The sequence below is a fragment of the Asparagus officinalis genome, chromosome 1, assembly GCF_001876935.1.
Source record: "Asparagus officinalis chromosome 1, Aspof.V1, whole genome shotgun sequence".
Classification (NCBI taxonomy): Eukaryota; Viridiplantae; Streptophyta; class Magnoliopsida; order Asparagales; family Asparagaceae; genus Asparagus; species Asparagus officinalis.
In genome coordinates, this window is record NC_033794.1 from 111,578,955 (window position 1) to 111,595,775 (window position 16,821).

A 16,821-nucleotide genomic window follows, 5' to 3' on the forward strand; every position below is an offset into this window, starting at 1 on the left:
AGGCTGCGCGCCCCTTATAAACATCAGCCGCCCCCCGCTCGCCATCAACCTCATCACAAAAAAAAAACTCGTAAAAAATATCGACGGACGTGGTCGACGAAAGCAAGCAGCAAACCCCAACGTCGAATCCGATGAAGAGTCGACGTCGAAATTCATCGATGCGGATGCGACGGCGGTCGATCGGCGGCGAACCCCGCCGACGAGATCTTGCTCCAACGGCCGTCCTCTATATACCCCGTCTTCAACGCGCGACCTCCTCCTCGAGAACCGGATCGCATCCAATACCCTCACGATCCGGGTCAGACTCCTCCCGCTCCTCAGCCTCAGACGACGTTAGCCGAGCGGCCTCAACTGGCTTGTGGGCCCCCTGACGGCCGGCGGCGCCTGCAAGTAAGAGAGCTTCCTCTAACGGGATCCCCGCGTCCAAGAGCTTCAGGGTTAGAAGATTTGATCGGTGGAAGGAGAAGCCACAGCGACGGGAAAGAGAAATTTGGGCATCTCAGTTCGGATTCGGGTGCGGATCTCAAAACGGGTTCGGGTGCTGGGAAAGGGAACCCGAAGCCCAAAAAGGAGATGGATCTGGTCACCGCCCACAGGTTGTTTTACGGGAAGGACAAGGAGAAGGGAAATGGGAGGAGGTCGTTTCTGCCGTACAGGCCGGAGCTGGTTGGGCTGTTTGCGGGCAGTAGGGCCCACCACCATCACCCGTTTTAGCCTGTAGAGGTTTATAATTTGTAATTTTTGACGAAATTAACTCTGTAATTTATGTTGTGTTCATATTAAGAAATTGATTTTTGAAAAGTTCTTTTTGGTTTTATTTCGGAATCACATGGGTTCAATGGTTTGGCTAATCGCATATGAACTAGGATATGAAAGACCCAAAATATAGGATGAACATGTTGGACATGTGAGACGTCCCCTACCTATTGCATAATAAGCTGGTTATCATTAATGATGACCTGTCCCTCCTGTTGGTCCCATATTTTGGGTCATTGGGGATTTTTTTCTGAAAAATATGATGCAAAATACGCAGTAGATCGTATAAAGAGCGTGCTGCTAATATTTATATTTATTAATTTTTGGCAAAAAAAATAGATGGGTAACATCGAGGATTTCATTTTTGGACAAGATTGGGGTCCTCGATCGAGCAATCTCAAAGGATTATGGTGCACAATGACTCAATGACACGTGAGATGCAAAAGATCTATACATTGGAGAATAGAGTATCTGTGAATCTTGTGAGTTTTTCTATTAGGTGTACGTGATAATAGTTGGAATCTGATAATTTATATTGCAAGTAAAGAGATGGGTAATTTGATTTTGATTTTGCAAGTAAAGATTATGAGTACTCCAAAAGCTATTATGTACTCATGAGATACTGTATAATGGCAAGTGAGCAAGAGTGTACAAAAGAGAGTACTTTCTTAATAATTTGTTAATAGAACCTTAGACCTTTTAGGGTCTTAACTATCAACGGTTTAGAGCCCACACGTTGCTTTTTTTTTTATTAATTACATTTACAGCGTCTCACTTAAATAGGGCCGGGATACTTAAAATAATGGTAATTAAACTTGTGAAGGTGACTAACACTTGATTATTATAGAATAATGTTAGATTACTTGAATCCAAATGGATTTCTTGACTCGAGCAGATCTAGACAACTAATTTTGCTTGTAATTCTCTCATCTCGATTTTCACTCTCTCTAATCTTTCTTCCATTCGTCATAATAAAATGGTCATATGTTTATTCTCTTTAGATCTTGTTAAATCTAGGTATCCACGTGACGATTGTCATCTATGCCTTGATCTCAATATCTGTCTAATTTGTGCTTTTCGCAACATATAAGAGGAGACCATATATATATAGAGAGGCAACTCTTTTCCCTTAGGGGCTGTTTGGTTCGTTTCCTTGATATAGAGAAATGCAATTCCATGTAAAGAAACACAAGTTTTGAGTTTTCCAAACTTTTCCAAGAAATAGATTGTTTTGCTTTGGTTCGCACATAAAAAATAGTGGGAAACCAATGTATTTATTTTTCTTGTGTTTGGTTCGCATAGAAAAAAAAGAAAAACTTTTGTAAACAAAGCAGAGAAGGAAAACAATCTGACGTGGCAGAGTTTTCATCAACTCACTTGGTTGGGGAAGGAAATCGGAGAGGGAAAAAATCTTAGTTGGCGGCGATTTCTGCAGAGTTTCCCCTCTTCCATTCGAGCGAACTAAAGCGGCACAAAGAAATGGACGGAAACAAAAAAGCTGACGTGGATGGCTAAAAATCTGACGTGGAGGTGTTTTCTGAGTTTTCCACCCCTTATAATAGCGAACCAAACAGCCCCTAAAATTCAAGCTGCAAAATTTTATTACCAAAAGAAACTATCGAAGGAAAACATCCTGCCCGAACTCGGGGAAAAAAAGGAAAAAAAGGAAAGGGTACAATCGTAATTGGAATGTCACATACTATTACTTAAATAGATACATATATGTTTGCTTTACCAATTTCATACCCATGACTAACAGTATATGCCATCAAAGAGTACAATGAACAGAACTTTGTTAACCAAAAAAATAGTTAATTAAAAAGCTTTTTATTCACGCGGTACTGTATAGTGGTAGATACACTACATGAGTGTACAAAAGAGAGTACTTTACTGTTTTTAATTAATTTACTTGGCTACACTCATGTACTTTAACCCTTTTAGGACTTGCACTAACAACGGTGTAGGATCCGCACCCCAAAAAAAAGGAAATTTCTTATCTACTTATAGTTTCATGAGCATTAATCAAGTAGTGATACTTAAGCCACATCTGACGACATAGGATTAACGAAGACAACAGGAAAAAGTGATAGTTTCTTGTGCCTACATCAATGGTTGCGTTTGGCTCGCTGCAACTTCAGTTGCAATGACACTTATATGTAAGGCAAGTGTCAGTCGCATGTAATTGTAGTCGTTGTAATCGGTGTTACATCCGGTCGTCCTTATGATTATTTAGTTCAAAATTTTAAATTTTTTTTTTTGCGATTTACAAACGTATAATAATACTCTAGTTACAAACCTGTATTAGTTTCGAGTTATTAGTGTTTTATAGACTTAATTATATCGGGGGCGCACCGCAATTGGCTGAACCCTTCAACTCGAAAAGTTGCGAGTGCGACTTATACGTCCAGACCTACATAAGTCGTCGTCTACTACAATTGGAGTTTTGTTTCAACTGCAGTTGCAGCTGCATGATGCATGTATATATCTGTTACTCGCAGCAAAACAAACAAATAATTAATATTATTATTAGAAATATGAAACCTCGTAGCTAGCTAGTTGTATAGCCCCTTGTTTTTGCAGTTAATCACTAAACCATTCCAAGCTAAAAGTTGACTTGACTTGACATGTACCGCCCGCATGCGATGTCGAGAGGGGAGGCTGCTTCCTCATCCGAATATATCCAATATCTAATTACTGGATTAGATACGATGTATATATATCTTCACAAATCTAGTGACCAGCCTACACGGACTCCACATACATAAAGGGTACAGAGAGATCGAGATCGAGATCGAGATCGAGTGCGCGATTGCAAAGCTTGGTCGTGAGATCATTAAGTGTGTACAAGTGTGCACAAAAGAGAGAGAGAGAGAGAGAGAGAGAGAGAGAGACGTACGTACAGGCCCATCAACAATATGTGGCTCACACGGGTGTGTTAACGCGCGGGTAGGTCAAAATCCAAGGATTGCTTACGTGTTCCCCTTGGACAACACTTTGGATGAAATGAACAGGAGGTTGCATTCTGATTAAGATAAAAGCAACAATTAATATCACCAATTTAGAAACATTAAGACATGTCTTAAGAGGAAAGTACAAGCTTTTTTAATTTAGCACTTGTTTCTGTGAGAAAATAGGGGCTACATCAATTTTTTTTAAAGGAGAGTACACGAGTCAAAAGATAAAAAGAAGGGAAAATTTGCAAAATAGAGCGTTTTTATGAAATATATAGCGAAATAGACCACTTTGAAAAATAATTAGCAAAATAGACCTCTTTTGAAAAAAAGGTCGATTTTGAAAAACAAGGCTTAGAAAACATACGGGACTACTAGTCTCGTATGTTTAGCGCCAACTAATCACGGATTAGTGACTCAGAAAACATACGGGACTAGTAGTCCCGTATGTTTTCTGAGTAGAAAATTTTACTAATCCGTGATTAAAACATACAGGACTACTAGTCCCGTATGTTTTCTGAGCTGTTTTGCAAAATAGATATCTTTTTGGCCTGTTGGCAAAAAAGATGTCTATTTTGCTAATTATTTAGCAAAACGGTCTATTTTACTAAATAATTAGCAAAAACGGTCTATTTTGCAATTTTTCCCTAAAAAGAAAAAGGACTCGAGAATAACACCGTTGAGACTACAATCATCCCTTTGGAAGAAAACTCCAACGGCGGTGTTCTTTTATGTCCCAACGGTTGTAATTGCCGTGGTGTTTATCAACCCCAAAGGTACACCTGTAGGGGCAGATAAACATTGTAGCAGTGATATACAACATTATTGCATATATAGTAAATCTTAGATGTCACTGAATCTGAATCTGTATGTTTCTGCGCATTAACCAATATATATAGAGAGAGAGAGAGAGAGAAAACTGTAGGTAAGCTGCCAGTTCACGGTTTCTGTGCGCTGAGAGGCTTTATTGCAAAAAAAATCGCTTTTCCTCCGTGAACTGACCATTCTCTCTCCTGAAATTTATTACCCCGTGTTCAACACAGCGTTTGTAGTCCAACGGTTAGGATAATTGCCTTCCAAGCAATAGACCCGGGTTCGACTCCCGGCAAACGCATTTTTCTTTTTTATGCATAATTGTCACGAATATTTTCTTAATGTCTTTCAAGCGATTATCTGTTGTCCTTTCCCCCCCTATTCTATCACCACATCTTATAAATCCTCATAAATAAATAAAATAAACCATAGCAACAAGGAATTTTTATAACCAATTTTCTTTTTCTTAACTTTTTATTTGTACTGATGCATAAATGTCATAATTATTGTCTTAATATTTATTTTTGTAATTGTCTCTTTATAACATTTTTCCTGCTATTATTGACGCCTACTCAATCCTCATAAATAAATAAACTATAACAACAATGAACTTTTATAACCAATTTTCTTTTTCATCATCTTAAATTAACTTTTATTTTCACATAATGCATAATTGTTATAAATATTTTGTTAAATTAACCAATTATCACTGGCACCTTCTCAATCCTCACAAACAAGCAAAGAATAATAAGAAGAAATACACGCATTTTACTTTTTTATGCATAATTGTCACGAATATTTTCTTAAATGTCTTTCAAGCAATTATCTGTTGTACTTTCCTCTTATTTTCTTAAATGTCTTTCAAAAGATAAAAAGGAGAGTGCACGAATATTTTCAAGAAATTTTTTATTGCTTGGAAGGCAATAAAGCGATTTTTTTTGCAATAAAGCCCCTCAGCGCACAGAAACCGTGAACTGGCAGCTTACCTACAGTTTTCTCATATATATATTCGAGAGGTTTGAACTCACAGCCATGAGAACATATTTGTAGCACTTCTTTAAAAATAATCGAGAAGGCATTTTAGTTTATATAAAAATGAAAAGTTTTTGCTAGGATGCGAAGTGAGTGTCAATTCCTAGTTAAAGGTTACATCCATAACTAAAGGGTTTAAGTGATCATAAAGCGTGTACGTACATGTGTTTCTCGTTCTTCTTAATGTGGATAAATAATATTTTTCTTTTAGCCAGGGTATCTAGCCACAATCTTGCCTCTGAGAAGTCTAGTGATTATGGACACAATTTGTACCAATCAGAGTAGATGATCATAAGCGATAGATTTTCTGATTACATTAATAGAAAGTGGCACTTTACTTGGTTGAGAGATTCCCAACAAAGTTTAAATAGAGGAAATACCAAAGAAATATAGATTTTCTGACTAACTATAATGCACTAAGGTGCGGTTTGGCAAAGGGTTAAGTTAGGAGTTAAATCTCCCAAACACAAAAAATCTATACAATGGTTAAAGTGAGTTAACCCTCCATAATTTGCCAAACATAAAAAATATAGAAGAGTTACGCTAACCCCTCTAGAGGGATTAAAATGAGTTAACCCCTCAAAATAAGGGGTTTACTAATACTCCTATTTAGAAGGATTAAGAGTTAACCATTCTAATTATAAAGAAAATAGTCAAAATCATTGTTATTCTCAAACACTAAAACTGATCACAATGACTAAAATAAAACTTATTTAACGGGTTAATAATTTAGTCATTCAGATTATCGAATGGGCTAAGTACATTAATCCTTCTTTTTAACCCTTCTTTTTTAACTCTTTGCCAAACAGAGCCTAAGAGTGTGTTTGGGAATTACCCTAAAATGGGACTAGGTCCAATATGTCCCTATTTTAAACTAAACTAATTTTATTTTGGATCGGGGGATGGTCCAGAGCAAAACCAGTTTAAGAGGCCTAAACTAGGCCAGTGTTGGTCAAGTTTAACCCAAACACAATTTTCCCCAAAATGAGACCAAGATCAAACCTTACTCTAATTTGAAGAGTTGCCAAGCACATCCTAACATTGCATGTGTGACAATGAAATTTTATTGTTGCAGATACACCTTCTATACTATAGGATGAGAAGTTATTTTGTAGTATATCTCAGAAGTTTGTTTATTACTGTATATCTCTAAAGTTTGTTTATTACTGTATATCTCTAAAGTTTGTTTATTACTACTTGAAAGCTATGTTATCCGCATTGAGTTATCTCTGCCTGTCATATGGATCTCACATGATGTTGATCTGTTACAGAGAGATCTCTTGGTATATCAAGAGAGATGGTCTACTCTCCAACATAAGTGAAGTAAGATAACATTTTGGAGATATTAATTGGTTATTTTTATCCTGGTACAACACAGCGTTTGTAGTCCAACGGTTAGGATAATTGCCTTCCAAGCAATAGACCCGGGTTCGACTCCCGGCAAACGCACTTTACTTTTTTATGCATAATTGTCACGAATATTTTCTTAATGTCTTTCAAGCAATTATCTGTTGTCCTTTCCCCCCCTATTCTATCACCACATCTTATAAATCCTCATAAATAAATAAAATAAACCATAGCAACAAGGAATTTTTATAACCAATTTTTTTTTCTTAACTTTTTATTTGTACTGATGCATAAATGTCATAATTATTGTCTTAATATTTATTTTTGTAATTGTCTCTTTATAATATTTTTCCTGCTATTATTGACGCCTACTCAATCCTCATAAATAAATAAACTATAACAACAATGACCTTTTATAACCAATTTTCTTTTTCATCATCTTAAATTAACTTTTATTTTCACATAATGCATAATTGTTATAAATATTTGGTTAAATTAACCAATTATCACTGACACCTTCTCAATCCTCACAAACAAGCAAAGAATAATAATAAGAAATACGTATAACCGTTTTCCCTTTTTAACATGCTCTTGATCATTTAAACACCCCTCAATTCAACCGCTAAAACAAATCAAAACCCATTCAGCAATACAAACAACATTTATATACATATATTGAAGAAATACAGGAAACAACAGAGAATCAGCCAGACAGAAGCTAGAAAGTCTGGCGGTCGACTGCCAACGTGCACGAAGTCTTAGTGGGATTCGGAGTTGATGGCGGTCGACCGCCGCGGTCGACTGCGGATGACTGTAATCGATTTAAGTCTCGGGTTTGTAGTTCGGTCGATCGCCGCGGTCGACCGCCGCTGTCGACCGTCGATGTTTTCTGGGTTGGGCTTCGGTTTTTTGACCCGATTCGTTTCTAAGTTATATATATCCCTAAACCTGATTTGTTAGGGTAACTCAAGGACGGTTTTGAGCAGCCTTGAAGAGAGAATTGTTGCATCCAATTGTGGGAGAGTTGTGAGAGATCTAGAGCTTTGTTTTAGGGTTTGATCGGTGAGATTTGTAACTCTATTTGTATTCTCTTGATGATTTCTTATAGTAAGAACTCCCCCCTTGCCCCGTGGACGTAGGCAACTTGCCGAACCACGTAAATCTCTTGTGTTATTTGGTGATTGTGCTTGTTTATTTGGTTGTGATCTCTCTTGTTTGGATTGTGTGATTCGACCACTTTCGCGCCGTGCACAACAATTGGTATCAGAGCTTCGGGTTCAACTTGAGGCTTGTTTGAAGGATTCGCTGAAGGATTCGCTGAAGGATTCCTATTTGAAGAGTTAGATCGACAACATGGGTGAAGCAAGCACATCAGGATCGTCTCTTACGAAGACGATACATAGTTTGAGCATCAATAACATGAAGATCAATGTTCCGAAGTTTGATGGTAAGATCAATTTCGGTTTGTGGAGGTGCTAGGTGATGGATGCATTGGACGCTCAAAACTTGGAAGAGACTCTTGAGTTACAAGAGAAACCTGCCGAGATGGAAGCTAAGGTTTGGAAGAAGATGAATAGTAGGGCGTGTGGAGTTATTCGGTCATGCTTGACGCTGAATCTTATTTATGATGTGATGAACGAGACGTCGGCGAAGAAGATGTGGGAAACACTCAATGAAAAGTATCTTACTAAGAGCATTGAGAATCGGCTTCACTTGAAGAAGAGGTTTTACCAGTTTAAGATGAAGAGGGGAGTTTCCATCAGGAAGCATGTTAACAACTTCACGAAGCTACTTTCAGACATGGCCAATGTGGATATTATGGTTGAGGATGAAGACAAGGCGATGCTACTTTTGTGTTTGTTGTCCGATGATGATTATGGTACCTTTGTTCTCACTATGATTAATGGAAGAACTACTGTTAGCTATAAGGAGGTGACCTCAGCGTTGGTGAATTATGAGTTGAGGAAGAGTGTTGATGAGTCCTCCGAGAAGGCATCGGGAGATGCATTAGTAGTTCATGGCCATTGTTCAAACCGAAGCAGGAGGTCGCAGTGTAGAGGTGCACATCGTGGGATTCGTAGGAATCAGTGTGACTTTTGTAAAGAGGATGGGCATTGGAAAGCCGAATGCCCAAAGTTAGATCAAGCAGAGAAGAATAAGGGGAAAGCTGTACAAGCTTCAGAGGTGAATATTGTCAAGACTAGTGGCAACAATTCAGATTCGGATTCTTTGGGCTATTCATTGTCTGTACTTCCGTCAGTTTGTGTTGCCAACTCTACAGAGTGGATGTTGGATTCGGGTGCTTCATACCACGTTTGTCCTAGGAGGGATTGGTTTTCCAGCTTTCAGAAGTTGGAAAGAGAGGATGTTGTGCTCATGGGTAATGAACATGCATGCTCTATTGGTGGTATTTATACCGTTCGTATTCGAATGTATGACGGAGTGATTCAGGAGTTGGAAGGAGTGAGGTTCGTTCCGCAGTTGTCGAAGAACATCATTTCACTAGGAGCTTTGGTGGCATCTGGCTATAAAGTGACCTTGGTGGATGCACGTTTGAAGGTCACATTGGGGTCCATGATTGTGATGAAGGGCGTCAGAAGGAGCAATTTATATTATTTTCTTGGAAGCACGGTGATTGATAGGGAGATGACGACTTCATCAGATTCGGCTAGACTGTGGCGTTGTTTGATGCTGGGTTATTTGATTGGTAATGCCGTGTATAGGTTATTGAGGAGTGCTTTGACCTGCAGTTTGAAGTCCTGTGAACCCATTGGTATGAGCGAGAAGACCGAGGTGGAGTTTGGCACTTCTATCCATCATTCGAGGGGTTTTCTGAGGGGTGTTCATTCAGGCATTCGGAAGCCTTCCAAGGGAGCATTATTGGGAGGTAATAGGTATGTGGTTTCCGCAGTTAGGGATTGCTCTAAGTATTGGTGGGTTGCAACCAAGTCCCGTTGGTGTGAAGTCCTAGAAGCCCGCAACAGATGGAGGAAGTGTATTGGTAGAAAGGTAACCCGTCGTTCTGATTATGGTAGGGGTTTTTTCTTGTATTTGTCCCTAGCTCACGGCAATAGGAGACACTTCATTGGTGTGAAAACTTTAAGGCGACAAAGCGAGATGGCAGATTTGGACAGTTGTTCCTTTCTGGAGGAGGATCGGCGTTTGATGCCAAGCATTAGCATTAGTGTGCAGGCTACGACAGGTTTGGGCCGTCTCATGTATAGGTTGCCGACTACTGCATGTAGAGATATGGCATCTGGTGGAGCTGCTTCAGATTTTGGGTTGCGTCGGATGTTTGGCTACCCAGCACCTGGTCACATCGTGGATGTGAGATTTGATCCGATAGCACATTTGGGATTCAGAGGCCTGTTTGATTATCAGGTATTGGCTTCTGACTTAGTTCTGAGCAGGTATGTCACGTTTGACTCTCGGCAGGTGGAGAGTGATGATCAGATCTTTGGGACATCATAGCGGGTGGAGAGTGATGCTACTCCACGTTGGGTGGAAACTCCAGATCATACTGTATCATTTGGGATTCCAGCTGATGTGACACAGATTGAGAATCATGTTGATTTGGATGCAGATGATAGGTTGATTGATTCGAGTACAGCTGATAGATGTAGTCTGGATATGGCCATTGATTCATCTCAGGTGGAGATGTTTGGATTATTTCAGTTTGGGGCCATTGGAGGTGCTATCAGCCGCAGACTTGATCGTGATGTTGGAGAAGGGTTGCGAACTCTTCTAGTGGATTGAGGCTTTTGGAGGCCATTTGGGTGAACTACGTTCGGCTTGATTCCTTGGGCAAGAGGATACGTAGGCAGTCTTTCAGATGCAGCCGATTTGATCAGTTGATTCAGATGGGGGGGGGGGGGAGATCGCCGTTTCAGCTCTAGATTGGTTCCCTGACTTGTTGAGGGACTATTGTATGATTTGTGTCGGCTCAGTTTTGGTGGAAACATTCGACGAGGTGGAGAATTGAAAGAAATACAGGAAACAACAGAGAATCAGCCAGACAGAATCCAGAAAGTCTGGCGCTCGACGCCAACGTGCCACGAAGTCTTAGTGGGATTCGAAGTTGATGGCGGTCGACCGTGGATGACTGTAATCGATTTACTCTCGGGTTTGTGGTTCGGTCGACCGCCGCGGTCGACCGTCGATGATTTCTGGGCTGGGCTTCGGTTTTTTGACCCGATTCGTTTCTAAGTTATATATATCCCTAAGCCTGATTTGTTAGGGTAACTCAAGGACGATTTTGAGCAGCCTTGAAGAGAGAATTGTTGCATCCAATTGTGGGAGAGTTGTGAGAGATCTAGAGCTTTGTTTTAGGGTTTGATCAGTGAGATTTGTTACTCTATTTGTATTCTCTTGATTTCTTATAGTAAGAACTCCCCCCTCCTTGCCCCGTGGACGTAGACAACTTGCCGAACCACGTAAATCTCTTGTGTTATTTGGTGATTCCTTGCCCCGTGGACGTAGACAACTTGCCGAACCACGTAAATCTCTTGTGTTATTTGGTGATTGTGCTTGTTTATTTGGTTGTGATCTCTCTTGTTTGGATTGTGTGATTCGACCGCTTCCGCGCTGTGCACAACATATATACCTCATCATTCCGTTGGGAATAAATCACATTTTGCATCTACAAGAACTAGAACTATTCAATGTTACAGACATTGAGTAAATATTTTTGTAAGTTTTTTTTAACTTATTGTACTTTTTAATGCTATCATTCACACTCTTCAATTCTCACAAATAATAAACAATAACGCAAAATTTTGATTTTCTTTTCTCTTGAAAGAAATACCCATTATCAGCAAACATCAAATTAATAGTTGTCGTGCTACCGATAATTGATGCTTCTTGTGATTGGGATGAGCGTGGGCTGCGCTCGTTTAGGCCCATGCATGACAACCCGTTGAGTTCAAGTCCAGGTCGGGTTTGACCAGGGCCCATTTGGACTAGAGTGGGCTGAGCCTACTTCCCTGATCTCAGGTCAGGGATTGGACCTGGTCTGGCCCATTACCCGCCTAGGGGATGACCTTGGTCGGGCCCGACCCATGATCGTGGGACGGTCCATGGTTTTTATTAAATTTTTTCCTAATTTTTACATTTTTAATTTTTAAACTATATTAACTTTGTATTCGTATCTGTTAAATGATATTTAAATTTTTTCCCCCTATTTCACTCTTTATTTAAAATGATAAGAGCACACACATAACATGCACGCACACGCACAAAGATAAACATCATGTAGAAAAACGTCGCAAACACCAAAGGAATGTGGAGGTTTAAGTATTATGGACATTAAACCAATGAATAGAGCTTTATTATGAAAATGGTTATGGGTTTGGTTTCCTAAAAAAGACGTGTTGTGAAAATATATTATTAAACGAATATGCTGTGTGGATGAGAAGTTAATTTATAATAATAAGCGTAAGGTGTCCAATTTTCAGAAATACGTCAGCAAAGATCTAGAATGTTTATTGGATTTCTCTGATGTTCAGGTGCAAAACGGGGATAAGACCTTTTATTTTATTTCGTATTTATTTGCTTCTACTGACAAAACCTTATCCTAGTGTTGAATAGTCTGGGCAATTGTGAAAATAATTGTTGGAGTTGGAAAATTGGATTCGTGAGGCGATTGCAAGGCCGTAATGTTTACAAGTTTCTGAATCTTTTGAATGTTGTTAATGTTGCGCGTAGCGGAAATTTCGGTAGCACTTCGGCAGCACAACAAGAGTTAGGTCGCAATAAGAATTCTTGTTTCTCAAAGGGAACAAGAATCTGAAGCCTAATATCTCATCAAAGTGAGATATTAGCTCTTCCTCTCGTCAGCTCTAGGACTGCGCGTCGAGAGAACCTAAAAGCTATTACAAATCACACAAAAACAGTACAACCAATTTTTACGTGGTTCGGCAAATTGCCTACGTCCACGGGGCAAGAAGGGGGGGAGATCCACTAATAGAGGGAGAGAATACAACTAGGGTTTACAATCACTCACAATCTAAACCCTCAAACAAACTCTCAAATCCCTCACAAATACCTCTCAAAGAGATGCACAAAACCCTAGAAGGGACTGCTCAAAAATCTCCTCAATTTCTCTCTCAAATTCTCTCAGTACTTTGCCTATCTCTTTCTGCAGCCGCACACCTGTAGCCGCAAAGTTATTCCCCTCTGCCTCAACACCGAAATAAACCTTAGTTGGGTATTTATATCAACAGAATAAGGGTTTAATCGGGTGGGCCGGGTCGCTGTCTCATGCGGAAAGAAGAAAACGCGTGGTCCTGCCCCCCCACGTTCACAGTTAATACTGCTAATGTGCATAATGGTGACGTATCCTCTTGCCCAAGGAATCAAGCCTCACGTAGTTCATCCAAATGGCCGCCAACGGCCTCAACAATAACGAATGTGCAACAAGTTTTGACAATGTTCAAACTTGTTGCTCGGAACCATCTTAGTGAGCATATCTGCCGGATTATCCTTCGTGTGGACTTTCATAATTTCCACATCGCCATCTTCAAGAACATCCCGAACGAAGTGATAACGAACGTCAATGTGCTTCGTTCGCGCATGAAAAACCTGATTCTTCGCCAAATAGATAGCACTCATGCTATCACAATGAATAGTGACGGACCTCTGCGATATACCAAGTTCCTCCAAAAGTCCTCGAAGCCAAATAGCCTCCTTCACAGCCTCCGTAACCGTCATATACTCTGCCTCCGTCGTAGACAAAGCCACCGTCGACTGTAAGGTGCATCTCCAACACACCGGCGCACAGGTCAAAGTGAACACATACCCTGTCGTAGACCGACGCTTATCCAAATCCCCGGCATAATCCGAATCAACATAGCCAATGCACAGCTGCCCACCTGTAGTGTCCCGCTCATAAACTAAACCAACATTGAGCGTACCTCGAATGTACCTCAAAATCCATTTCACGGCGTCCCAATGACCCACTTCTGGATCGTGCATGTATCTCGATACCATGCTTACCGCCTGTGACAAATCTGGCCTCGTACATACCATCGCGTACATCAAGCTCCCAACCGCACTCGCATATGGAGTCTTCGACATTAACTCTCTATCTTCAACTGACTTCGGTGAAAGACCAGCTGAAAGCTTTAAATGAGCTCCCAATGGTACACTAACTGGCTTCGTATCCATGCTAACATGGAATCACTGTAGAACTTTCTTCAAATAAGCCACCTGTGTCAAACAAATTCTGCCCTTCTTCTTGTCTCTGCCGATCTCCATTCCCAAAATGCGTTTGGCCTCACCCAAGTCCTTCATCTCAAACTCATTTGAAAGCTGAACTTTTAACTCATCTATAGCCGACCTGGAAATAGAGGCAACTAACATGTAGTCGACATAGAGCAACAAATAAATGTACGCACCTCCTTTCAACTTATGAAAATATACGCAAGGATCAAGCTGGCTCCGAGTGTACGAATGACCAAGCATAAAACCATCGAATCGCCTATACCACTGTCGAGGAGACTGTTTCAAACCGTATAGCGATTTCTTCAATCTGCAAACTAATTTTTCCTTCCCTGCAGCTCGGAATCCCAATGGCTGAGTCATATATATTTCTTCATCAAGATCACCATGAAGAAATGCCGTCTTCACATCCAACTGATCTAACTCCAAACCATACTGTGCCACCAAAGCTAGCAAAATCCGAATCGAAGAGTGCTTCACCACCGGAGAGAAAACCTCATTATAATCTATTCCTTCCTCCTGTGCATAGCCCTTCGCAACCAACCTAGTCTTGAATCTCAATGGAGTGCCTTCAATGTCCTCCTTCTTCGTGTATACCCACTTGCAACCAATTGCCTTCCGCCCCTTTGGAAGCTCAACAAGCTCCCATGTATCGTTCTTATGAAGAGATTCCATCCCCTCCTGCATAGCCCCCTGCCACGAATCAGCCTCCGAACTCTGCTCGGCCTCTCTGAATATAGTAGGCACCAACTCATCGATACTCTCCACCGGAAGTGCATACGCAACTGTGTCGGCATACCGTGCTGGCATCTGTATGTTTCTCCTCTGTCTCCGAACCGCAATCGAATCCTGAACCTGAGCCGTCGGTCCCTGATCCTGCACATCAGTACTCGTATCCTCCGTGTCACCGTCGGACAATGTGGAGCTGCATCGATCTCCACCACCTGCGATATCTCCTCCGTCGGGTCGCTCTCCACCTGATGAGAGCTGGGAAGCTTCAAGATAGAAGCCTCATCAAATGTGACGTCCCTACTCAGAACAATCTTTTTATCAACTGGATCCCAAAGCTTGTATCCCTTGACACCACGCTTGAATCCTACAAATATGGCCTTCCTAGCTCGAGGTTCCAATTTATCAGTTCTAACATGATAATATGCAGGGCACCCGAATACCTTGAGCTGGTCATAGTCATGTGCTGGCTTTCCCGACCACATCTCCATAGGGGTTTTCCCCTCAATCGCAGATGAAGGCAGCCTATTAATGAGGTGGCTCGCATATGTAAGTGCCTCAGCCCAAAAGATCTTCTCCAAACCACTCTGCGACAATAAGCATCGGATCTTCTCCAGTAAAGACCGATTCAACCTCTCTGCCACCCCATTTTGCTGCGGTGTATGACTAACTGTGAAGTGTCTCTCTATGCCCTCGTCTCGACATAGCTGCTGAAAGGGGTCAGAAGTATACTCACCACCGTTGTCGGATCGCAACGTCTTGATCTTTCTCCCAGTCTGCAGTTCCAATCTCTTCTTCCACTCCACAAACAAATCTAGGACTTCACTCTTCTTCGTCATGGTGTACACCCAACAACGCCTAGAATAGTCATCTACAAAAGTGACGAACCAATGTCGACCACCAAGTGATGCAGTCTTGGTGGGACCCCAAACGTCTGTGTGCACGTAATCCAGGATGCCCCTCGTCTGATGAATGGCAGTCCCGAACTTCACCTTCGTCTTCTTGCCAAGAACACAGTGCTCACAGAACTCAATCTTCCCACTCTTGGCTCCCTTCAATAGCCCCTGCTTGCACAATGTCTGCAGTGACTTTTCACCTGTGTGCCCCAATCTATAGTGCCAAAGTCTGCTCATGTCCGCTTCTGAAATAGCCGAAGCAACCTGGCCAATCTCGGTGCTTCCCTTCAGATAATACAAATTCCGATTGCGGACTCCCCTCATCACCACCAATGATCCCTTAGTAACCTTCGCTACAGCGTTTTCGAAAGTCACCTTGAATCCCTTCGCCTCCAAAGCTCCAACTGAGATAAGATTTTTCTTCAGTTGAGGAACAAATCTCACCTCCTTCAACTCACGGACTACTCCATCGTGCATCCTAATCCGTACGGTACCTATCCCACAAACGCCACAGGATTGATCATTTCCCATGACAACAACGCCCCCGTCGACTTTCTCAAAAGATGCAAACCAGTCTCGCCTAGGGGTCACATGAAAGGTAGCGCCGGAATCAAGCATCCAATCTGATGCATCCACATGGTTCACCTCCGGAGTAATCAGTAGAGAAAAGCACGAATCATCGGAATCATCGCCTTTCGCAATGTTCACCTCATTGGCCTTCGGGCCCTTTTTCTTGCCATTCTCCTTCTCCTTGAGCTTCGGGCAGTCTCTCTTCCAATGTCCCTGCTCCTTGCAGAATGCACATTGGTTCTTTGCTAATTGGTGGCGGCGTCTAGACTTTGACCTTCCTCTATTACCACCTTTCGGATATGGGCTTCTACCTCTCGTCGACAAGGCCTCTCCTGAAGTACTAGCGCGGGAAGTCTCCTTATCCTTCCTCCTCAAATCGTAGTTCGTCAAAGCGTTAGTCACTTCACTATAGCTGATAGAAGATCTCCCGTTCAACAAAGTGAGCACGAAGGTATCATACTCCTCATCCGGTAAGGAGCCCAACAAAATAATCGCCTTGTACTCATCCG

The 16,821-nt window shown here is 41.4% G+C and overlaps 2 non-coding genes across 2 annotated transcripts; both read left to right on the forward strand.

The window, feature by feature from the left end:
• TRNAG-UCC lies at positions 4,750–4,821 on the forward strand. Its single transcript has one exon. It is a non-coding gene; the product is annotated as a tRNA-Gly (tRNA).
• TRNAG-UCC lies at positions 6,930–7,001 on the forward strand. The gene has a single exon. It is a non-coding gene; the product is annotated as a tRNA-Gly (tRNA).